This window comes from Coregonus clupeaformis, chromosome 25 (genome assembly GCF_020615455.1).
Source record: "Coregonus clupeaformis isolate EN_2021a chromosome 25, ASM2061545v1, whole genome shotgun sequence".
NCBI classification, from domain to species: Eukaryota; Metazoa; Chordata; class Actinopteri; order Salmoniformes; family Salmonidae; genus Coregonus; species Coregonus clupeaformis.
In genome coordinates, this window is record NC_059216.1 from 16,946,290 (window position 1) to 16,970,699 (window position 24,410).

The 24,410-nt window shown below is 44.4% G+C and overlaps 1 protein-coding gene across 4 annotated transcripts in view; it reads left to right on the top strand.

The window, feature by feature from the left end:
- LOC121539161 (rho guanine nucleotide exchange factor TIAM2-like) overlaps window positions 1–24,410 on the top strand; it is a 132,013-nt gene that overhangs the window by 43,763 nt on the left and 63,840 nt on the right. For 3 of the 4 annotated variants that reach the window (XM_045207517.1, XM_045207518.1, XM_041847459.2), the window contains one exon: window positions 23,694–23,807. The gene's annotated coding sequence lies outside the window, so the exon portion shown is untranslated. Of the gene's footprint in view, window positions 1–18,349; window positions 18,548–23,693; window positions 23,808–24,410 lie in introns of those variants that run through there. The other variant, XM_045207519.1, reaches the window with a different exon arrangement.

The following is a 24,410-nucleotide window of genomic DNA, read 5'->3' on the forward strand; positions in this document are numbered from 1 at the left end:
GAACGGCTGTCACACAGCCATATTTACATTTACATTTTAGTCCATATGACTGTGGTTGATATCTCCTCTATCCTCTGCTTCTCAATGGAAACCCCATTGCCAACTATGCTAAAAACTACAGTCATTATCTGTCTTCCTGAGTTCTTTCATTTTGTGATTCTGTGTGTTTCATACCCTCAACACTTGTCGTCTTTTACCAATAAAGATTACTCAACTGCAGTGCAATCCCAGATGTGTTTGTGAATGAAAAGTAGACTGTGTTTACTAGTGAAGCATTCATCTTATCTCATCCTCACATTGTGCTGCATGTGACTCAACAACTGCTGTAAAAAAATATTTATTCACAGTTTTATGATTAATGGAACACACCCTCTCTGATGACTCATAAGCCTGATGTCACTGTCAGCCAACTGGAACAACTGTGTCTGGGAGAGAAGACGCATGATTGTCTTACAGTACTAGGTGTAGCAAGTCTTCATTTAAGTGAATATAGCTAAGCACAGGCAGTAATATGTGTTGGCATTGGCTTGTTTTTGTCAATCTTAGCTTGAGCTTCAGTAGTCTATATAATGCTAAGTTAGCACAGCTTTTATATGGCAGTTTTTCCCAGTTATCTGACGTCCTATGCTTATTACTGCCAAGTCTTATTATGATAGAGTGATTCCATTAGGTATTATTTTTGTCCCTCTTGGTCATTCTGAAACCAACCTTGTATCTGGAGGCTATAGTCTGACTCCTGAGGGCTAATTTCAGATGGCTGTGTGTTTCCAGTAGGAGAGGGCTGGGCTGGAGACTGGAGGGAAAGCAGCAGGCTCTGTGGTTAGCAGCTCGCGTGGAGAGATCAGCCTCACTGGAAACTTGTGGTTCTTTTTTTATACTAATAAGGATATTTTACAGTAAATAGATTCATATCCATGTCTATTTACCGATAATAACAGTGTAGCGAAAAGCCAGGAACTGGGGTTTCCTTACGGTGTAGCCTCGTTCCAAAGCAAACGTTATAGATTCCTGCTATGTTATTACTTTCTCTCTGGTTGGTATGTTCTACTGCCTTCATTCTCCTGCTCTCTCTCTCTCTCTCTCTCTCGCTCTCTCGCTCTCTCTCTCTGTCTATCTCTCTCTGTCTCTCGCTCTCTGTCTCTCGCTCTGTCTCTCGCTCTCTGTCTCTCTCTCTCTCTGTCTCTGTCTCTCTCTGTCTCTGTCTCTCTGTCTGTCTCTCTCTCTCTCTCTGTCTCTCAATCTCTCTCTCTCTCTCTCTCTGTCTCTCTGTCTCTGTCTCTCTCTCTGTCTCTCTCTCTCTCTCTGTCTCTCTCTGTCTCTCGCTCTGTCTCTCTCTGTCTCTGTCCCTCTCTCTCTCTCTCTCTCTCTCTGTCTCCCTCTCTCTCTGTCTCTCTCTCTGTCTCTCTCTTTGTCTCTCTCTCTCTCTCTCTCTCTTTGTCTCTCTCTCTCTCTCTGTCTCTCTCTCTCTCTCGTTTAAAAGTAAACATTACACTCAGAAGTTTCAAAAGAATAAAGACATTTAAAATGTCATTATGTATACAGTGGGGCAAAAAAGTATTTAGTCAGCCACCAATTGTGCAAGTTCTCCCACTTAAAAAGATGAGAGAGGCCTGTAATTTTCATCATAGGTACACGTCAACTATGACAGACAAAATGAGGAAAAAAAATCCAGAAAATCACATTGTAGGATTTTTAATGATTTTATTTGCAAATTATGGTGGAAAATAAGTGTTTGGTCAATAACAAATGTTTCTCAATACTTTGTTATATACCCTTTGTTGGCAATGACACAGGTCAAACGTTTTCTGTAAGTTTTCACAAGGTTTTCACACACTGTTGCTGGTATTTTGGCCCATTCCTCCATGCAGATCTCCTCTAGAGCAGTGATGTTTTGGGGCTGTCACTGGGCAACACAGACTTTCAACTCCCTCCAAAGATTTTCTATGGGGGTTGAGATCTGGAGACTGGCTAGGCCACTCCAGGACCTTGAAATGCTTCTTACGAAGCCACTCCTTCGTTGCCCGGGCGGTGTGTTTGGGATCATTGTCATGCTGAAAGACCCAGCCACGTTTCATCTTCAATGCCCTTGCTGATGGAAGGAGGTTTTCACTCAAAATCTCACGATACATGCCCCCATTCATTCTTTCCTTTACACGGATCAGTCGTCCTGGTCCCTTTGTAGAAAAACAGCCCCAAAACATGATGTTTCCACCCCCATGCTTCACAGTAGGTATGGTGTTCTTTGGATGCAACTCCGCATTCTTTGTCCTCCAAACACGACGAGTTGAGTTTTTACCAAAAAGTTCTATTTTGGTTTCATCTGACCATATGACATTCTCCCAATCCTCTTCTGGATCATCCAAATGCACTCTAGCAAACTTCAGACGGGCCTGGACATGTACTGGCTTAAGCAGGGGGACACGTCTGGCACTGCAGGATTTGAGTCCCTGGCGGCGTAGTGTGTTACTGATGGTAGGCTTTGTTACTTTGGTCCCAGCTCTCTGTAGGTCATTCACTAGGTCCCCCCGTGTGGTTCTGGGATTTTTGCTCACCATTCTTGTGATCATTTTGACCCCACGGGGTGAAATCTTGCGTGGAGCCCCAGATCGAGGGAGATTATCAGTGGTCTTGTATGTCTTCCATTTCCTATTAATTGCTCCCACAGTTGATTTCTTAAAACCAAGCTGCTTACCTATTGCAGATTCAGTCTTCCCAGCCTGGTGCAGGTCTACAATTTTGTTTCTGGTGTCCTTTGACAGCTCTTTGGTCTTGGTCATAGTGGAGTTTGGCGTGTGACTGTTTGAGGTTGTGGACAGGTGTCTTTTATACTGATAACAACTTCAAACAGGTGCCATTAATACAGGTAACGAGTGGAGGACAGAGGAGCCTCTTAAAGAAGAAGTTACAGGTCTGTGAGAGCCAGAAATCTTGCTTGTTTGTAGGTGACCAAATACTTATTTTCCACCATAATTTGCAAATAAATTCATTAAAAATCTTACAATGTGATTTTCTGGATTTTTTTTCCTCAATTTGTCTGTCATAGTTGACGTGTACCTATGATAAAAATTACAGGCCTCTCTCATCTTTTTAAGTGGGAGAACTTGCACAATTGGTGGCTGACTAAATACTTTTTTGCCCCACTGTATATACAGTGTTGTAACAATGTGCAAATAGGAAACAAGTACAAATGGGAAAATAAATAAACATAAATATGGGTTATATTTACAATGGTGTTTGTTCTTCACTGGTTGCCCTTTTCTTGTGGCAACAGGTCACAAATCTTGCAGCTGTGATGGCACACTGTGGTTTTTCACCCAGTAGATAAGGGAGTTTATCAAAATTGGGTTTGTTTTCGAATTCTTTGTGGATCGCTGTAATCTGAGGGAAATATGTGTCTCTAATATGGTCATACATTTGGCAGGAGGTTAGGAAGTGCAGCTCAGTTTCCACCTCATTTTGTGGGAAGTGTGCACATAGCCTGTTTTCTCTTGAGAGCCAGGTCTGCCTACGGCGGCCTTTCTCAATAGCAAGGCTATGCTCACTGAGTCTCTCTCTCTCTCTCTCTCTCTCTCTCTCTCTCTCTCTCTCTCTCTCTGTCCCTCTACTTTCTACTCTCTCTCTCTTTCTCTCGCTCTCTCTCTCTCTCGCGCTCTCTCTCTCTCTCTGTGCATTTCCTTCATCCAATGGAGGTCAGATGGTTTGATGAGAGAGAATGTTCTTAATGGAGGACCTTCTGGTCTTGGTTAATAGAAGCCATTTGAATACCCTCAGATTATGTATTACACACCAGATGGCTAGGTCTACTATGTCTGACATGGCGATGAGAAAGTCGATGGGAGTTATTCTTCATAAGTGGGGTGGGGGGGGGTTTAATGTCAGACCTGCCTGTTTTTGCTAATTATGCTATCCTATAGCGCCACAGGCTTCTCACAGCTAACCCCACTTGGTTTTACAAGAGTATTTTAACAAGCTTCCATACTCTACTCTCCCTGCCATGTGTCTGGACTGTTAGCTCTGCCAGAACTGTGCTTACATATTTATAACACAGACACACTACTCTTCTACGCTACAATTCCACAGTAGGCGCTCGCTCACTCAACATGCCTTGCATCAGACAACCACACATTCATCAACATGGAGAAACTCATAAATGCAGGCATTCTGTACTTTAGATATTGCAGGCATACCACAGTGTGTCTGTCTGTCCATCATAACTGGCAGAGTTGGACTGTGCAACTGTCGTGTCTGATTGACAGTCTGTATGCTTTTCTAGTGATGTCAAATTCCCTTATTTCCTGTGCTTTCCTGTCATTATCCAACTTGGTGGCAAAGCTTTTTCCCTCTCAGGAGTCAGAGTCTGAGACTGGATGACAGAACACGCTATAGGCTAGTCTAGGGGCATACAACCTGGAGCTAGAGAGGGGGTCGCTCTCTTGCTCTCTGGTTGCTCTTTCGATCTGCCCACCAGTGAGGAGCCAAACAGAATGTGTTTTGTATCAGTAGGGCGTTTGCCTGAGGGGGTTAAATACCCCCCCACTAAGGAATGAAGGCACAGAATAAATACCCCCCTTGTCTTCTCATAAAGGAGCAGCTTGACCCCTGTGACCTTCACTGGCTGAAGCATCTGCCTGTCCATTACAGGCTGCTCTACAGGACCATAGGCCAGGCCGTCTCCCTGGTGCATCTGTGAGCGCACAGTAATACGATAACCCAATTCAATCATTTCTATAAATGAGTATTTATGACTAGCCAAGGATTTTTTGCTGTCCTCTAAATGCTCCCTAAGCTGCATTGTGCCGTAGTATTCAACCCCTGTGTGATATTAGCGTGTGTTTTCTCGTCAGAGTCCTTGCATGACTACCTAACGAGCGTGGGTCTCATTGACATTCTTTGGGCTCTTCATGGATGGGTTAATAATGGGCTTGGCATCGGCTTTAATTCAATCATGTCAGTAAAAGGCTGCACATGTGGCACAGCTGCTAGTGCTTGTCCTTTTGAAATGACATTTTAAAGGTTCTGTTGAAAGTGTGAAATAGTTTATTTGGTATAGATTTGTTTGACTGTGGTTTTAAATCAAATCAGCTCAGTGCATGTGCCTTGTCCCATAATAACCAGAGAAAGTGTTTTGAGTGTTTCTGTCTGTCTGTCTCCCTGCTCATTTTCTCTTTCAGCCCCTAAGTCAAGCCCAGTGCTGGTTTGCTGTCTAGCAGCTGTTTTGGGTTATAGGTTGATAGGACTATATATATATATATATATATATATATATATATATATATATATATATATATATATATATATATATATATATATAAATTTTTTATTTTTTATTTTTTATAAATACACATAGGCCTACATTGGAAGTGATAATTCAACAGTTAATTTTAGCCTTAGCTTTTTGGATTGGTTTTATGAAATTCCTGCCAACTGAAACACTGAGGAGACAAAATGTGTTTTATTTGCATAGAAGAAAGACCTGAGGAATACCACACACACACACACACACACACACACACACACACACACACACACACAGGATTAGTAAATAACATTGCATGATTACTGTGACACCGTTCTTGTAAGTAATCTGTGTTGCTGGTTGGACGGGGAGCATCTGCTGTATAGATGAGTGATCTCAGCCACACACGCTCAGCTCTGCAGGTGGTATACGTGTTCTGTAAGGCTGAGCTGAGCATGGTCCAGTGTGGCCTCATTTCTCAGACTGTTAACAACCAGTCTACTGTATGTATCCTTACAACCAGGGGCTCCCCAGAGCAGAGCTACCACAACCTGGATGGAACATCCACTCACAGCTGTGTGTTTATGACCAGGCCAGTGGAATGAGGTCAAGTCCAATCCAAGTGATTATAAATCTACTATCTGATCACAGATCTCGGTTAAAGAGCATGCGTCATATCTGGACTGGATGTCCAGGTTGATAATGAGATGGTAATGAGTGTAATCATAGTCGTGAGTCTCCCATCTGAAATCAGTTATCAGCTTGTCTATGGAATGCGATAGCATTCGTCTTACCCTTTTGCAATGTGTGATCGAAAATTCTCCATAATACAGAATGTGTGTGTCCATCCGTTGGCGTGTGAAGACTAGAGAGGGAGAGGCTCTTTAGAGACGGGCTCTGGTGTAGTCAGCAGAATTCTTCAGTCAGCTCCGTTCTATGAAGCGTGTGGACAGACGGACTAAGGCTGGCGCCTGGCCAACACACATTCCATACAATAAATATGTTCACATTGCTGATCAGGCAGAGTGAACCGCATTTCTATCCTATGCCTGTAGTACAGCCTGTAGCTATCAACCTATCTACCAGGTATAGGTACTGGACTTTGAATTTAATATAGCATAAGCCTTGTATGTAAAGAGTTTAATAACACTTAGAATGATAAGCTCTGCCCACCAGGTCTATTAGCAAAGAGGAATGTCCAACTCTTTAATAGACTGATCTCATTGCTGTGGTCCATTCTGGTCTTTAGGCTTTAACTAAATGGGTTTGATCAATTGCCTTGGTGAACAAACAAGGCACTCTGTTTCATTGATTGTGTTTAACTTTCCATATGTCCTCATTTAACACGGCTGTAGTTAAATGTTCACTCACTCAATGGACTCTCATTGTTGCAGTCTAGTCTACACAGTGATTTTATGAGTCAAACGCTGTTGAGAGAGGATATGAATTGCTGTTTCAGATCATATATATCTGTCAATATGCCCTTGAGCAAGGCACTTAACCCTAATTTTCTCCAGGGGCGCCATACTACTATGGCTGAGCCTGTAAAACAACACATTTCACTGCACCTATCTGGTGTGTAAGTTGTGCTTCTAAGAACAAACATGGTTATTTGTATCAGAAGCTCAGCTACGGTGGAGATGTACGTGACCTTTCTGTGTTGCTGGCTGGCTCCTGGGATGTACAGATTATGTTTACACGGTATTTCTGTATGGCGTCTACTCATTTAGTGCGTGTGAAGGCTATTCATGTGTGTGTGTACTCCATAAGTGGTATAGACCAGGTGCACCATGTCATGGCGTGGTATCTAAAGAGTTTAGATTAGTCCTGATGGATGGCTTATGTTGTAAAGGGCCTTTTGTTTACATGGCTCTGATGGAGACCCTGAGCTTGTCTATCTTACATGCATGTGGAACAGCCACAGCAGCCACGGTTAGGGCTACATGTGCAATTGAGACAACGTAGTGCAGACATGGCAGGTTCTGTGACTTTGACTCTGTCATTGCCTTTGTCCTACTTTTCATTTTGATTCATATATTTATCAATTCACATTTTGATTCATTCATTCAATTAAATTATTCACAATCTGCTGGTGTGTCCCTGTCGTATAACCTGGTGCCTCTGGGGAGCCTATGATCTAGCTAGTGGTCACAAATTGGATCAAAGAGTGAATTGAGTGATTCATTGTCTGTGTGACTTGACTTTGGCTCTATTTGGAGCCAGAATGGTGACGCCTTTGTCTAAAAAGGAGAGCAGAAACCGCCAACTGGAGCCCTATCGGTAACATTTGGATCCTCTTGGTACAGTGGAGCTGGAACAGTTAACTCATTATCGCTAATGTCAACCTGTCCTCCAGGCTTTCAGGCCCACAGCCCCCCATGCTGCCAAAACGTCGCAGGGATTGTTCTAGGCCCTGGTCTGGATGTGTAAAACTGGGTCCAGGGCAACGGGTGCTGCTCTCAGCTCGAAGAGAGGCAGTTACTGTGTGGAAGACCACAAGGGCAACCCCCTGGTGTCAAGAATGTAGAGGGGATAATGAGTTTCTCTGGCAGTGATGGATGAGCTAGGGACACACACACACACACACACATACACACACACACCCACAGCACCTGCATGCAGAGTCTTTGGACTTCCCTACAGCATTGTGAGCCAGTGTAGCAGGTGTGGCTCTCTGCTGTGACAAAGGCTTGGTGGTCTGCCCTGCTAGCCCAGATAAATGAGGAGCAGTTTCTTGATAACTTATTACACTAGCTTAAGCCTGATGCACTCTTAACGATTAACATTGTCTTTCAAGCCGTCAATGAATTGATTCTTGAATTGATCGTTTTACATCTCTTTATATTATAGGATAATAACCACAATGATAACGATGTATGTCTGTGCATTCATATGTCACTATGTGTGTTATAATCATCTCTGTGTGTATCCAGTGAATTCCAGAATCTCTCAACCATTGTTAGTGAATCCTCCAGTGACTATATTGACCTCTCTCCAGTGTGTCTCCCTGACCTGTTTTGTTCTCCTCTGGTCAATGTGTCTGATGGATCACCATGGCTCTGTAATCTGTCTCCTAGCCTGTGTACTGCAGTAGGCTACACACCACTATGGTAATGAGTGAGTGAGCAGAGAGCTGATTGTATTAATAGTCTCTCTCACACCAGAGGAGGTGACAGATGACCCTGCAGCATACACAGGACACCCAGTCAACCTGATTCAATTTAAAGACTAGAGAACACACTTTAGACACCCCCACCAGCACACCACTCATGTGTGACAGTATCGGAGGGAAGGAAGGGAAGGGGGGGTTGCAGAGGGATGGTGGTTGGGGCTGGGGATACGGCTGTATAGATTTAAAGCATTAACCTTGAGGATTTGAAGAAAAACGGACCTGACAGGTGTAAAAATCTGCTGCTGTCTCTGTTTCACTCTATTTATCTCACTTTCTCCCTGTTGAGGAGGAAACTGGCATGTTTGGTGGCCATGCCGTGTCTTCCTGGACTGGACCCACAGTGTTGGGTGGGGACCCGTTTCCCTGGGTCCCTCCAGACTCTTAACTGGTCCTCTGGCAGTCAGAGCACCCACACCAAGACCATGGAACCTGTTGCTCCACTGGTTTCCCATGGGAGGGATGTCAGATCATCTGAGACATAAACCTCTGCCCCCAGGGCCCACATCTCTGCTTGAGTAGACTGCCAAGGGAGAGCCTTGAGCAAAATACCTGAGAGATATTATGGTTTTGAGCTGACTGACATTTTAAGAGTTGAATACTCCTGCTGCAGATTAAAGTGTGTATTTTACAACCCACAGATTATGAGAGGAAAACATGTTGCAGCTTCTCCTCTGAGCGTCTGTGTGTCTGAGAGTGTCATCTGTCCCACTGCTGGAGAACGGCAGGTGCACATCAACATTCCATCAGCTCCAGTGCTCATTAAGCTGCCTAATGGACAGAGAAAGGTTAAACCTGTGCAGGGAAAGCTTTTCACACACACATGGCACACACACGCAGCTTGCTTTTGATCTATGGCCAGGGTTGTCTGACCTACCTGTCACTGATTTGAAATCCCTGCGACTTTGAAGGTGTGGATTTTCAATGCAAGCAGCATTCACAGCATTACGCTCTGGTACACGCATGCACGCACGTGCACACACACACACTGCTGATAGTAGCCATGCAAAATGGAGAGTAACACTCCTGGAAGGATCACAGGGTTCTCTCTCCACTGAACATGGCAGTAGATATGCTGTTTACTCCCAGCTCTGACTCTGTTAACGTCTCTGTCAGTGGGGAGTGAAACACTCAGGCTGCCTTGTAGTTCTGGAGCTAGACCGTCTCTGACATGGAGCTCTTTGTAGAGCGCTTCCACTGGGGCTGGTTCTGACAGAGGACTTGACAAAGGCGTTTGATCTGGCTGTCGATCTGGTGGTACTGCCTGACAGCCTCCACTTTGGTAGAACTGAGGAGAACTGCCAGACTTCCAATAGGAGAAATCGAATTCACAGTATGGCATTAAAGAGCAAGGCTATGCTCACTGAGTCTGTACATAGTCAAAGATTTCCTTAATTTTGGGTCAGTCACAGTGGTCAGGTATTCTGCCACTGTGTACTCTCTGTTTATGGCCAAATAGCATTCTAGTTTGCTCTGTTTTTTTGTAAATTCTTTCCAATGTGTCAAGTAATTATATTTTTGTTTTCTCATGATTTGGTTGGGTCTAATTGTGTTGCTGTCCTGGGGCTCAAAGAGGGATCTGTTTGTGTTTGTGAGCAGAGCCCCAGGACCAGCTTGCTTAGGGGGCTCTTCTCCAGGTTAATTTCTCTGTAGGTGATGGCTTTGTTATGGAAGGTTTGGGAATCGCTTCCTTTTAGGTGGTTGTAGAATTTAACGGCTCTTTTCTGGATTTTGATCATTAGTGGGTATTGGCCTAATTCTGCTCTGCATGCATTATTTGGTGTTTTACGTTGTACACATAAGATATTTTTGCAGAATTCTGCATGCAGTCTCAATTTGGTGTTTGTCCATTTATTGAATTATTGGTTGGTGAGCAGACCCCAGACCTCACAACCATAAAGGGTAATGGGTTCTATAACTGATTCAAGTATTTTTAGCCAGATCCTAATTGGTATGTCGAATTTTATGTTCCTTTTGATGGCATAGAAGGCCCTTCTTGCCTCGTCTCTTAGATCGTTCACAGCTTTGTGGAAGTTACCTGTGGCGCTGATGTTTAGGCCGAGGTATGTATAGTTTTTTGTGTGCTCTAGGGCAACGGTGTCTAGATGGAATTTGTATTTGTGGCAACTGGACCTTTTTTGGAACATCATTATTTTTGTCTTACTGAGATTTACTGTCAGGGCCCAGGTATGACAGAATCTGTGCAGAAGATCTAGGTGCTGCTGTAGGCCCTCCTTGGTTGGGGACAGAAGCACCAGATCATCAGCAAACAATAGACATTTTAGTTCAGATTCTAGTAGGGTGAGGCCGGGTGCTGCAGACTGTTCTAGTGTCCTCGCCAATTCGTTGATATAGATGTTGAAGAGGGTGGGGCTTAAGCTGTATCCCTGTCTCACCCCACGGCACTTTGGAAAGAAATGTGTGTGTTTTTTGCCAATTTTAACTGCACACTTGCTGTTTGTGTACATGGATTTTATAATGTCGTATGTTTTTCCCCCAACACCACTTTCCATCAATTTGTATAGCAGACCCTCATGCCAAATTGAGTCAAAAGCTTTTTTGAAATCAACAAAGCATGAGAAGACTTTGCCTTTGTTTTGGTTTGTTTGTTTGTCAATTAGGGTGTGCAGGGTGAATACGTGGTCTGTAGTACAGTAATTTGGTAAAAAGCAAATTTGACATTTGCTCAGTACATTGTTTTTGCTGAGGTACGAGTCTGCTGTTAATGATACTGCAAAGATTTTCCTAAGGTTGCTGTTGACGCATATCCCACGGTAGTTATTGGGGTCAAATTTGTCTCCACTTTTGTGGATTAGGGTAATCAGTCCTTGGTTCCAAATATTGAGGAAGATGCCAGAGCTGAGGATGACGTTAAAGAGTTTAAGTATAGCCAATTGGAATTTGTGGTCTGTATATTTTATCATTTAATTTAGGATACCATCAACCCCACAGGCCTTTTCGGGTTGGAGGGTTTGTATTTTGTCCTGTAGTTCATTCAATGTAATTGGAGAATCCAGTGGGTTCTGGTAGTCTTTAATAGTTGATTCAAAAATTTGTATTTGATCATGTATATGTTTTTGCGGTTTGTTCTTTGTTATAGAGCCAAAAAGATTGGAGAATGGTATATACTGTAAATACATCTCCATTTTGGATAGATAACTCTTCGTGTTGTTGTTTGTTTAGTGTTTTCCTATTTTCCCAGAAGTGGTTAGAGGCTATGGGTTCTTCAATTACATTGAGCTGATTTCTGACGTGCTGTTCCTTCTTTTTCCGTTGTGTATTTCTGTATTGTTTTAGTGATTCACCATAGTGAAGGCGTAGGCTCAGGTTTTCTGGGTCTGTATGTTTTTGGTTTGATAGGTTTATCAATTTCTTTCTTAGGTTTTTGCATTCTTTATCAAACCATTTGTCATTGTTGTTAATTTTATTAGGTTGTCTGCTTGACATTTTTAGATTTGATTGGGAAGCTGAGAGGTCAAATATACTGTTTAGGTTTTCTACTGCCAAGTTTACACCTTCACTATTACAGTGAAACGTTTTGTCCTGGAAATTGTCTAGAATGTATTGAATTTGTTGTTGCCTAATAGTTTTTTGGTAGATTTCCACACTACTTTCTGTAGCATTTATTAATATTATTCAGTACCTTTGGCTTTGATGCCTCATGATTGAGCATAGCTCTGTTCAAGTAGAGTGTGATTTTGCTGTGATCTGATAGGGGTGTCAGTGGACTGACTGTGAACGTTCTAAGAGACTCTAGGTTGAGGTCAGTGATAAAGTAGTCTACAGTACTACTGCCAAGAGAGGTAGACCTACCCCCTCGAAGCCTACCATTGACTACCATTGACTATGTACATACCCAGTGTCTGACAGAGCTGGAGGAGTTGTGACCCGTTTTTGTTGGTTATGTTGTCGTAGTTGTGTCTAGGGGGGCATATGGGGGAGGGAAGTCTGTCACCTCCAGGTAGGTGTTTGTCCCCCTGTGTGCTGAGGGTGTCGGGTTATTGTCCAGTTCTGGCATTTAGGTCGCCACAGACTAGTACATGAAATGGTTGATCTCCCCCTCTAGGATGGAGACGCTGTCATCGTTAAAGTATGGGGATTCTATTGGGGGGATATAGGTAGCACACATGAGGACATTTTTCTCTGTTGAGATAATTTCCTTATTCATTTCTAGCCAGATGTAAAATGTTCTTGTTTTGACAAATTTAATAGAGTGTGTTAGGCCTGCTCTATACCAAATTAGCATACCCACTGAGTCTCTTCCCTGTTTCACACCTGGTAGTTTGGTGGATGGGACTACCAGCTCTCTGTAACCTAGAGGACAACCAGTGGGTCCGTCTCCTTTATACCATGTTTCTTGTAGGATGACAATGTCTGTATTTCCAATTTTTTTGATGAAGTCTGGGTTCCTGCTCTTTAGGCCAATGGCAGATGACCTCAGACCTTGTATATTCCAGGATGAGATAGTAAAAGCTTTGTGTCCGGTCCATCACAGTAGGTGTGAGCAGAGCATGTTGAGCATCTGATACATACCTCTTATGTCGCAGGATGGGGCTTGGGCGGGTGTAATAGTGGGGGTTGGGCCTGTTGTTCTGCTCACGGCCTGGGCATATGTCCTGCTGTCATGTTGAGGCCCTTGCCACAGCGGCGGGGGGCATGGGGTGGGCAGAAGGGGCATAGGTCTGATATGGGGAGGCCTATATAGGGTGTGGCAGGGTTTGCTTGGGGTGGTCTTAGCTGGTTGGGGTGTGGCTGGTAATGCTGTGGTCTGGGTGTAGGTCCTCTTGGCGTGGGTTCTCTCGGTACTGGTCCTTCGGGAGGGGGTCTTGCAGGTCTGGGAGGGTGTCTGGCTGGTCTGGGCGGGGTGTCCGTTGCTCCTGTGTGAGGTGCTGGGGCTGCAGTTGAGGGTGACGTCCTGTATGGTGGCAGGGTGAAAGGATTTTCGTGGTAGCAGGGTGGAGATAACCACTTGTGCGTTGGGGAAAGTGGAAGAAGCTTTTTCAATCACTCCCTTGAGTGCTGTGGCCATCCTTTCCTGCTGGGCCCTCAGGTCATTTGTGCCTGTGTGAATTATGATGTGGCTGGGGGACCCTAGTCTGTCCTCTGACAACAGCTCCAGGGCATGCCTAGTGTTTGGGCACCAGAGTTTAGCCACTTTGTGTTTGGGAAAAAGTTTATCCTCTTGAATGTATTTGCCATTTGAGTCAATGAGGAGCACAATCTCTGGCTTTTGTGTGTCCTCAGTGGATGTGGGGGGGTTGTCAGGAGGGCTACCAGGGGAGCTGACAGGAGGGCTGTTTGGAGAGGGTGGGGTCTGTTGGGTTGGTGGGTCCTGTGTTGTCTGTCCTATTGTGGTGTTGAGGTTTTGGTCCGGGTCTGAGGTGGGGTGTTCTGCTGGCTTCTCTGGGGGAGTGACCTGCTCTCTGTCACACCTCAGCTTTCTCACCCCCTCCTTCAGTGCCATGTGTGCCTCTTTAAGTTCTCTCAACTCAGTCCGTAGAACAGCCAGCTCTCTCAGACAGCCGTCCATCTCCACCTTCTGCCCTCCGAGTCTTGTTGGGGGGGTGTTGTTGTGCTGGTCTGTTTTGTGGGTTTGTTCTGTCTGGATTGTGTGGACTAGCTCTCTGAGCTCCACCATGTCTCTCTCCAGCTCTGTGAATGTATCCCTCTCAATGATGGAGGAGCAGTGCAGTTGTGGGACCTGGGTGTATTCAGTGCTGGGGGGGGTGACTATCCTCGTCTGCAGGACAGTTTGAAGAGGTGTGATCAGACTCACTCAGGATGGGGGAGTCGTCACAGAGAGGGAGCTTTTCATGCTGTGCTCTCTCTTTGATCCCGTAAAAGTCCTGCTGGAACTGCATGAGGAGGCCGTGCACCATTACTGTCCCAGACTTGTACACGTTGACAGAGGTTGTTTCAATTTCCTCAATGTCGAGTATTCGCCTCCATCTCGTCCCTCCCTACCTCCATCCCTCTCTCGAAATGCTGTAATTTCCATCCACAGAGTGTTTGTTGTGATTATTACAGTCCCGCTGGGTGTTGCTACTCTATTCCCCCATGAGCTGGATAATCAATGGCATCAAGTTAAAAACAGCTCCCAGCTACCAGAATGCATCTGTCAAAGTGTTGGGGAGACACTGGGTTATTAAATTAGCATGATGAGTTAACTTCTCTCACTCCCTCCCCTTTTCCCTTTCCTTTCTCTCTCTCTGTTCTCTCTCTGTTCTCTCTCTGTTCTCTCTCTCTCTGTTCTCTCTCTCTCTCTGTTCTCTCTCTGTTCTCTCTCTCTCTGTTCTCTCTCTCTCTGTTCTCTCTCTCTCTCTGTTCTCTCGCTCGCTCTCTGTTCTCTCTCTCTCTCTCTCTCTCTCTCTCTCTCTCTCTCTCTCTGTTCTCCCTCTTCCGCTCTCTCTCTATCTCTCTACGTACTCCTCCCTCTCTCGCTCTCTCTTTCCACTCTCTTTGGGTGTATCCCATGGGGTTCAGTGTCAAGCAGATTAGTGGAGGGAGGGTTAGACAATATTAATGGGGCTGAGGTGTGAATTAATTTCATACACATTTTCATGAACAATCCCCTAAATTAAAAGTGTCTCCCTTTTTCCTATGTCATATCTCCTGGCAAATCTGCATTGGTGAAAGAAAGATGGTTCATGAATCAGTTTGGACAAGGAGATCACAGTAGTGCATTGTAAAGTCTCAGTCTAGGGGGCAGGATGGGAGTAGAAGTGGGCTGGTTTCTTCATATCCCGAGGGAAACTCACCTTTACCTTTTACGAGCGACGTCTTTATGGTTGCGTGTTGGTTTTACTATGGTGAGTATAGAGAGGTATGGGAGGTGTGGAGGGGGTAATTGTCTATCTGAGGACGACTATCAATGGTAGGTGGGAGTGGTAAAGGTTGGCCCTGTGGTGTCTCTGTGTCTCCTCTGACTGAGAGGCTATCAGGCAGAGGCTATCAGGCAGAGGCTATCAGGCAGAGACTATCAGGCAGAGACTATCAGGGGTTGAGGGGTATCATAGGTTGTATTATCAGGGATGTGTGTGTGTAAACCCACCAAAACCTCAACCCTGATACACTCTCTTTGAACCCTGAACCACCCTCACACTTTCCCACCCTCACACTTTCCCAGCCTTGCACTCTCAAAGCTAGGGCCATGTGAAGCGCTTTTAGACCTGTAGGGAAAAGCACCATATAAATGCAGTTCATTACTATCATTATGTACTACAATGTGCCTCCGATCTTTCAAGTACTTTATCTGTCAGGGTGCTGAGTAGGAGTCAGCCCAAATGGCATGTAGATGTACGTTACATGAGGCTCCTGGCTGAGAGCAGAGCAGAGAGAGAGATTATCCCCTGATTGGATCCTGGCCCCTCAGAGCTCATTCCGCCTGTTAAATTAGCTTAATTAGGGTCAGTCCATTCATTGTGCTCCACGGAATTACCCAACACCTGCTCTGTTTGAATATGTATAACACCACTCCTCTCCTCTTTCTTTCTCTCCCTCTCTCCCTTCCTTTTATTCATGCTTCTATGCTTCTGAATGTGTTTTGTGACTGGTATGATCTCTTTCTCCTCTCTCTCTCTCTCTCTCTCTCTCTCTCTCTCTCTCTCTCTCTCTCTCTCTCTCTCTCTCTCTCTCTCTCTCTCTCTCTCTCTCTCTCTCTCTCTCTCTCTCTCTCTCTCTCTCTCTCTCTCTCTCTCTCTCTCTTTCTCTCTTCAAATGTCATATTATGGCTATATACAGTGTTGTAACGATGTGCAAATAGTTAAAGTACAAAATGGGAAATAAATAAACATAAATATGGGTTGTATTTACAATGGTGTTTGTTCTTCACTGGTTGCCCTTTTCTTGTGGCAACAGGTCACATCTTGCTGCTGTGATTGCACACTGTGGTATTTCACCCAATAAATGTGTGGGTCTGTGTAATCTGAGGGAAGTATGTGTCTCTAATATGGTCATATATTTGGCAGGAGGTTAGGAAGTGCAGCTCAGTTTCCACCTCATTTTGTGGGCAGTGTGCACATAGCCTGTCTTCTCTTGAGAGCCAGGTCTTCCTACGACGGCCTTTCTCAATAGCAAGGCTATGCTCACTGAGTCTGTACATAGTCAAAGCTTTCCTTAAGTTTGGGTCAGTCACAGTGGTCAGGTATTCTGCCATTGTGTATCTCTCTCTCTCTCTCTAGCTAATCATCTATCTATCTATCTGTATATGCTTCTCTGCCTCTGAAAGTGTGTGTTGGCTAAGCTTTTGAGATTTCCCAGACTAGGCCACGAAGGCCATTATGTTGCTGACGATGTTGTTTTGGACCCTCTGAATGCTGCTCTTATTGTTGCCCACATTGTGAACCTGATTCCTTTTACCCATGCAGCCGACCAAGAACAGCCTATTCTTTTACAGCCGCTCTTCAAGCACTGCATGGAGAATGGGCCAACTACATGGAGAATGGGCCAACTACATGGAGAATGGGCCAACTACAAGCATGAGTAGTGGATATTGCTTTGAATGATTATGTTGTTTGTAAGCTTTTAACTAATCAGCTCATATTCATTTGGATTTGTCTCAAGTAAATGGTTTGCTCGTTTGGAGGTTGGCTCTGGTCAGAGAGCAGGGAGGACCATGAAAACATCACCCTCTATTTGGTCTGAGTAGGACCTCCATGTCATGGAATAAACACATAAGCGCTAGCAATTACAGGTACTGTAGGTATATGTGATCTTAAAGAGAAAGGTATATATTATTTTCCATTTTACAAGCAACCGTATAGTTTGGCTTCTAAGTTTGACCCTTTGTGTGAGTCTATAAAATGTGCTGTTGCAGTGTTTCTTTCAGCCCAAGATTAAGACGTTTCAGTCTTTTATGATGTTCGTGATAAACATAAACAGAATCGTGATACACATTTTTAGTTTAATTACCTGTACATCAATTTGTTGACACATCCTGTGCAGCTTAATCTAAGCAATTAAGTTGTTTTGAGCACCAGACTTTCACTCTATTCCTGTTACAACTTAGAAAATAAAGGACTGACTCACAAAACCCTGGAGGGGAAAAGAACCACCTTTGGAATTGTCTGGCATACTTCAGACCAGCAACTGGCCCTGCTGTGCTGTGGCTTTCTCAATAGGCCAGTTTGAATGAAGGTTCTGTGTAACCACAAGTATGTGCCATAGAGGAGCGTGTGTGTTTTTAGAAAGGTGGTCACAATTTGGACCCGCTGGGAAAGCGTAACATTTGGTCTGCGTTTCAGATAAATTAATTTCCGGGAATGCGTGTGGACTGTTCCTTTTCTCATTAATCTTAATTAGCTTTTTAAAATGGATACAGATCTGGCTCTGCATACCCAGCCCCCTCATCCCTCCCATTCTCTCTCTTCACTACTCCCCTCATCTATTTCTCTCCTTCTCTTAAACCAGCCCTTAGTCTTTCTAGCTTTCTCTCTCTACTATACTCATCTCTCTCTCTCTCTCTCTCTCTCTCTCTCTCTCTCTCTCTCTCTCTCTCTCTCTCTCTCTCTCTCTCTCTCTCTCTCTCTCTCTCTCTCTCTCTCTCTCTCTCTCTCTCTCTCTCTCTCTCTCAATTTAAATTTAAGGGGCTTTATTGGCATGGGAAACATATGTTTACATTGCCAAAGCAAGTGAAATAGATAATAAACAAAAGTGAAATAAACAACTCTCTCTCTGTCTGAAGTGATCTCCTCAGCCTGGCTTCAGAGTGCTCTCTCACAGTGCTCTCTTGCATCATCCACTTTGGCCAATGGAAAAGCAGGAGAAAGGAGAAAACAACACTGAGGGTGTAGTAGTTCCTATACTATACTAAACATATCTGGTCCTAACTTCAAACTGGAGAGAGTGAGGGAGGCTGGCTTGAGCACTTTCACTTTTTCCTCTCCTCTCACCCTCACCACTCTCCGTTGCCCTGTGGTACCCTGGAGGATTACAATTCGCTGTGCCTAGAAGCCGGGTTGAGGGAGAGGAAGTTTCCACATGTGCCTCAGTCAGTGTGTGAGTCAGTCAGTGTGTGTGTGTGTGTGACTGTGTCGCTTTAAGACCGACAGGAGGACTTTGTTGAATCCACTTTAAGATCAGAGAGCGCTAGATTCTCCTTGCCTGCTCTTCAAAGAGCTTTTAGATGAAAGCTCTGGATGGAGGTAAGGGAGGTTTTTATCTCTCTATTTCCTCCTTCCCTTTGTTTCCTCTATTACCAGGATTAAGATAAAGCAGAAAAAAACATTACCAAGGTTGTCTTTTATCCAGTTGCTCAGGTGTAGACAGGTCTGTGTCTGTGTGTCTGGTGCTTTCTTTGTGTACAAGCGGATTTAAACTTTGCATCTATTGTTTAGGGATATTGGTTCCAGCAGTAATCAAGGGCATGTTCCCTGCTGTAGTGTTGAACTAGCTCTGTATAGAAGCCTAGACCCCAGTCAGGTTGATTTTGTGAAAAGGTTACCCTTTTCTCCCACAGGGGACCTCGCTGTCAGCTCACTGTACGTTTCACTGTTGTCAGCATTATATTCAGTCACGGCGGTCAGAGTCAGACTGACTGATTATTGCTGCAGTTTGTTACGATGGATTCTTTACATTCAATGTGGTGTTTTTGGTCTGTCTTATAGCCCATGATTTAGATCCTATGGTAAAATTGGCAACAGTACTTTTGGTATAATCAGTGCTCCATTGTTTAGGATGTTATTAAGAAATGTTTTGACTCTCTGTTGGCATTTGTAAGATTCTGAAATGGCTACCACATATCTCTGGAAGTCACTCATAGGGCGCCTTGTCATTCTTGGTTCAGAGCCCGTCGAAGAAGGCCTTTATAATGAAAAAGTCCACTAACAAGCAGTTTGATTGATGCTCAGTGGCTTTGGCAATACAGTATAATCTACCATACTGTAATATACTGTATGCCTTCACTCTATGATTCACAGCCTTTATTTCCTTCTCATAACTGAATGGCCACAGGATCCTCTGTATGACAGAGCTCAGGCGGAAACATTTCTCTGTCTTACAACTACATTCTATTGACTTTTGTTTACTTCCTGTTGTTGTCAGTCTGTGGGGTCTTGTGAATGTGGGTCTCACTCTAGACAGTGTTCTACTGCTTCTAGCAGCTGTGGCTAGATTATACCGTACTGCTCCTTTAAGAGTTAGCAAGGCATTAGGCTAGGCTGAGGCACTGTGCCACAGGAAGGTAATAAGTGATAAGGGAGGAGTCCTCTGGGTACTGATTTGACAGAAGGAAGGTAACATGAGGGAGAGCTGGATAATGAATGATAATACTAGATTATATTATGGGTCTGAGGGAACAATGAAGTTTGAGACCTGAAACCTTTTAAATACTAAATGATTAATGAGACAATAGTTTTGCCTGTTTATTGTTCTAGTTTACTTAATGTCCGATTGAAGCCAAAACCAAGATGTCTGTCTGTGTTTGACGGATTGATCATTTCCACTAATAGGGCTATGCAGACGAATTCTTCATTTCATGGTGTGATTTTTCTTTTACTACAAGTTTCAGTGTCCACTTATGGTTAGCCCAGAAATGCACAGCTAGTGGTTCCTGATCTCCAGGGTTCTGTAGTTTAGTGGGTTAAAAAGTGAACTAGTATGGAATTGTAGTGCTGAGGCTGGGGCTGGTGTCCTCCATGGAAGGCCCAACCCAGCCCCATGTTTCACACTGCTGTGTCAAGGGGTTTGCTGAGGCTCACGTTTACCTTCAAGGACGAGTGTTTTTCACAGACAGCCTCAGCATGGCTCAATATGCAACCCTGTGTGAACTGTCTACTGTCTAATATAGACTTGGCCTTGTTGGCCTTTTTGCAGTTGCTTGGTGTGTGTGTGTGTGTGTGTGTGTGCGTATGTGTGTGTGTGTGTGTCTGTCTCAAGGACATGCAGTTTGCTCATGACATAGACACCCCACTATTACACCCCCCACCCTCTCTACAACACAACTATGCAGTGTTTATACTCTGTGGAAGAGTGTCCTTACTGACTTGGCCCAAGGCTCCATCCCTGAGACATGCTGTCAGACTAAACAGAGAGAGGATGTGGTAGTCATCCTGGGCATTAGCAGGAGAATGCCAGGTCACAGGGTACTGGCAGAGAATAGGGGAGGGTGAGCTCTCTTTGTCCCTGAACAGATGGCCTATAGCGTAGGGGCTATTGATAGGCACAGGGCTGCAGGCAGGGATTCAGTGTTGTGGACAAGGAAGACGTGTTCCCCTCCCAAAAAACGGTTACAAAGCTCCGGTTCACCCCACAGCACAAGGCTGACGTCTACGAAAATGTGTTTGTGCCTTTGAGCCTTTCAAACTTGCAGCCTTCCCTTGCCTGAATAAAAGCAGTCAGAAGTTGGCTCTGTGTCAGAACTAGCAGTGAAAGGAACTGGAAGTAACCATTGTGACTCCTGGAGCACGCCAGCTGCATTTGTCTATTTGGTCCTAAAGAGCTATGTTTGGTTTCTCCTCATTCATTTTGAGGGACGTGGAGCAATTTCCCCGCTTCAAACTCTTTATCTTCGAGGGGCTAATCATTGTCAAAGCAAAAGGAGGGCCGAACACGCCCCCATTCACATCGATGGGGATGTAGTGGAGCGGGTCGAGAGTTTCAAGTTCCTTGGTGTCCAAATCACCAACAAACCATCATGGTCCAAAAACACCAAGACAGTCATGAAGAGGGCACGACAACACCTTTTCCACCCTCAGGAGACTGAAAAGATTTGGCATGGGTCCCCAGATCCTCAAAAAGTTATACTGCTGCACCATCGTGAGCATCCTGACCGGTTGCATCACCGCCTGGTATGGCAACTGCTCGGCATCCGACCGTAAGGCGCTACAGAGGGTAGTGCGTACGGCCCAGCACATCACTGGGGTCAATCTTCCTGCCATCTGGGGTCAAGCTCAACAGATTACCTAACCCCCCCCCCTTTGTTTTTACACTGCTGCTACGCACTGTTTATTATCACTTTACCCCTACCTACAAAGAGGTAAATAAACCTACCTTTACCCCTACTGTACAAATTACCTCGACTAACCTGTATCCCCGCACATTGACTCCCCTGTATATAGCCTCGTTATTGTTATTTTATTGTTATTTTTTACTTTAGTTTATTTAGTAAATATTTTCTTAACTCTATTTCTTGAACTACATTGTTGGTTAAGGGCTTGTAAGTAAGCATTTCACGGTAAGGTTGTATTTGGCACATGTGACAAATACAATTTGATTTGATTTGATCAGAGAGTCAGAAGGTTAGGAGGGGGTAGATGCGGAGACTATGGCAGATGGATGGTAAACCCGGCCGTGAGAGATGGCGCTCCGGTTTTCCCACAGACACAGAACGCTGTGGAGGGCAGGCCAGGGACTATGAGCCTAGTGGAGTGGCCAACTGCGGTCGACCAGGCACTCATGACCGCTGTTGACTCTTAACCTTGGACACGTGGCCTCTGGCCTTAACTTGGCAACCCTGGGAACTCTAGCTGTCAGAGGCCTTCGACTTGGCAACCCTTCTAACTGTATCTGTCAGAGCTAGACGTCTTGGACTCGGCAACCTTTCTAACTGTATCTGTCAGAGCTAGACGTCTTAGACTTGGCAACCCTTCTAACTGTATCTGTCAGAGCTAGACGTCTTAGACTTGGCAACTCCAAGAACACTTTCTGTCAGGATTTCTGGATTATAATTCATGGATATTTTTTGTAGGGATTGATACATTTTACGTTAGGGCAAATCAAGTCTGAAATTTGTATGTTGAAATTACAAAGCCTTTTTAAACCTTCAATACACTACAAGTTTGCATTTCCTGCTGTGCATGAACATTCCCATCAACAAAATAATTATCAAATTAAGATCCTACATCTGTATCTTTATCTATAGAGAATAGATGCTATTATCTTATCACTGTATGACCTATGTCAAGTTCATGATCGGTGTAGTGGTTCTACAAGATGTGGGAATAGTTATAGCTGGTGAAGGCTAGCAGCAGTTTGTAATAGGTCAGGACTAAAAACAAACTTGGCTAAATTGTTTGCCTTGTGCCTGACTGACCCACTTCATAGAAGCTTGATAGAATACATTCTCACAACCAAGGCTTAATTTCCTTTAACACGGTGCTGTGTTTGTCCCTCTGACCACATTGGGAAGGTCACAGGTACCAAACAAAACAAGTTTGTGTGACTGTGACATCACACTTATGCTACAGATCTCCTTTACTCTCAAGCCGGAGTTGTTGATTCCCTATTACCCTCAGCCTATATGCAACAGTATAGAACATCTAGTAATTAAGCAGACTCTTATCTTGCGCCTCTCGAAGGTCTCGAAATTCAAGGTGCAGTAAGAAGGAGAGGTAAACAGCAGTAATGCCACAGATGAGTTAATCCCCAGGGTATTTACACTATGGCCTGGCCTCTCACAAATGCTGTACGTGTGCTGCTGCTTCACCAGTGGAGGATGGGTATCATGTGAATGCTTTCCTGGAGCGTGAGCTACATGTAGAAGGGTTATATACTGCAAGGGTTGTGCTCTTTCCTCAGCTGAGCCCACAGCTATGGTAAGAAAGCGCTCCAGCAGTTTCTGTTTTTGGAATCCACCCCTGGACAAATTTGGCAATGGGAAGCAAAGAAAAAGGCTGGAATTCCAGTGTTTAAAAATAAACAGCAGGGCAAACTGTAGCAGGCTTTCAAAAACTTTCCCAACCGATCAAAGAAGACGTCATTGAGTTCTGCGGAGTTGGAAAAATTTGAGTAATGTTTAGGTTGGAGAGGAATATAAAGGGGATTTTCAGTCCGAGGGGAGGAGTGGGTTTCTACAGTAGTCATAGAGACAGAGTGGCACAGCAGAGACAGACCTGGGCTGACTCCTTCAGGATCACTGTGATGGAAACCTGGTGCAGATTTGAGCCTACACATGGAAGCATTGCATTTCTTTACTGTATATGCCTTTGACAGCGAAAGCTTGTAGTTGTAATTCAATTTTAGTCTGTTGCATGCCAAGAATGTTCTCTCTTCGGATGAGGTACAGTAGCCATGTGGTGTTATTCCTCTTGTAAACAGACATTGGGGATTTTGCAAAGTGAATCTGTTCCTCAGTACCTTAATGGAGAGTATTCCTCTGATCAAAGCTGGGTGTCCTCTTCTTAACCACTAAAATACCAAAGCTCTACTGAACACCAGATTATGACTCAGCCCTAATTGCAACACCTGTTATCAAACATTGGGGTTTGTCACAGGCAGTTAACAGAGCTGTGCTGCCATAGTGATAACCCAATCGCTACCTAACCCAACCGCTCTCCTTTGTGTGTCCCTCAGATGGTCCTGGCTGTGCAGCAGGAGGAGAGAGGGTCGCCTGAGAGCAGAGGAATCCAGGACCACCATGCCCACTGGAGGACCTCTGAGAAGAGATTGAGACTATAGGACACACAGGTGAGTCTCAGATTCTGTCTCCTATCAGCGATTATTAACAGTGCTTCTATAAGTGGTAGTGATTGTAGGTCAGTGTCTTAGCACGTTTAAGCAGTGCAGGGAGTGGAAAATGGTAGGCTAACGCTAATGTAGTATTGCCAACTATACCAATTATGCAATGAAATCACAGCAAGTGTGCCATAGCTGCCTTCAGTAACATATTACAGTTGACAAACAAATGTCAAACCAAACCGCTACATCTCAAACCGCACTCTACAGTTCTTTGATTCACTTCCATCAGATGTCCGGTCTGGTCATGCCCCTCCTTCCCTAATCTAAAACCCTTATCTGGAAGTTATTTCACCCCATCCTGTCACACATAACAGCCATGAAGGCTTAAAGCTTGTTGGTCACACTAGTGATGCCGCCGCCTTGGTACCTTTCCTGGAAAAGGAGTAAAATGAGAAGAACAGGATGTCTTTGTAATTATTAGACTTTTTCATCCTGACACTCTCCTGCGCAATTATACCTTTTCTTTGTCCTTTTCACTCAGATGTTATCTGATTAAACCTAGTCCGTGACTGACGACCTCCCATAGGAATCATTAGTCACTAAGAGTAGTGT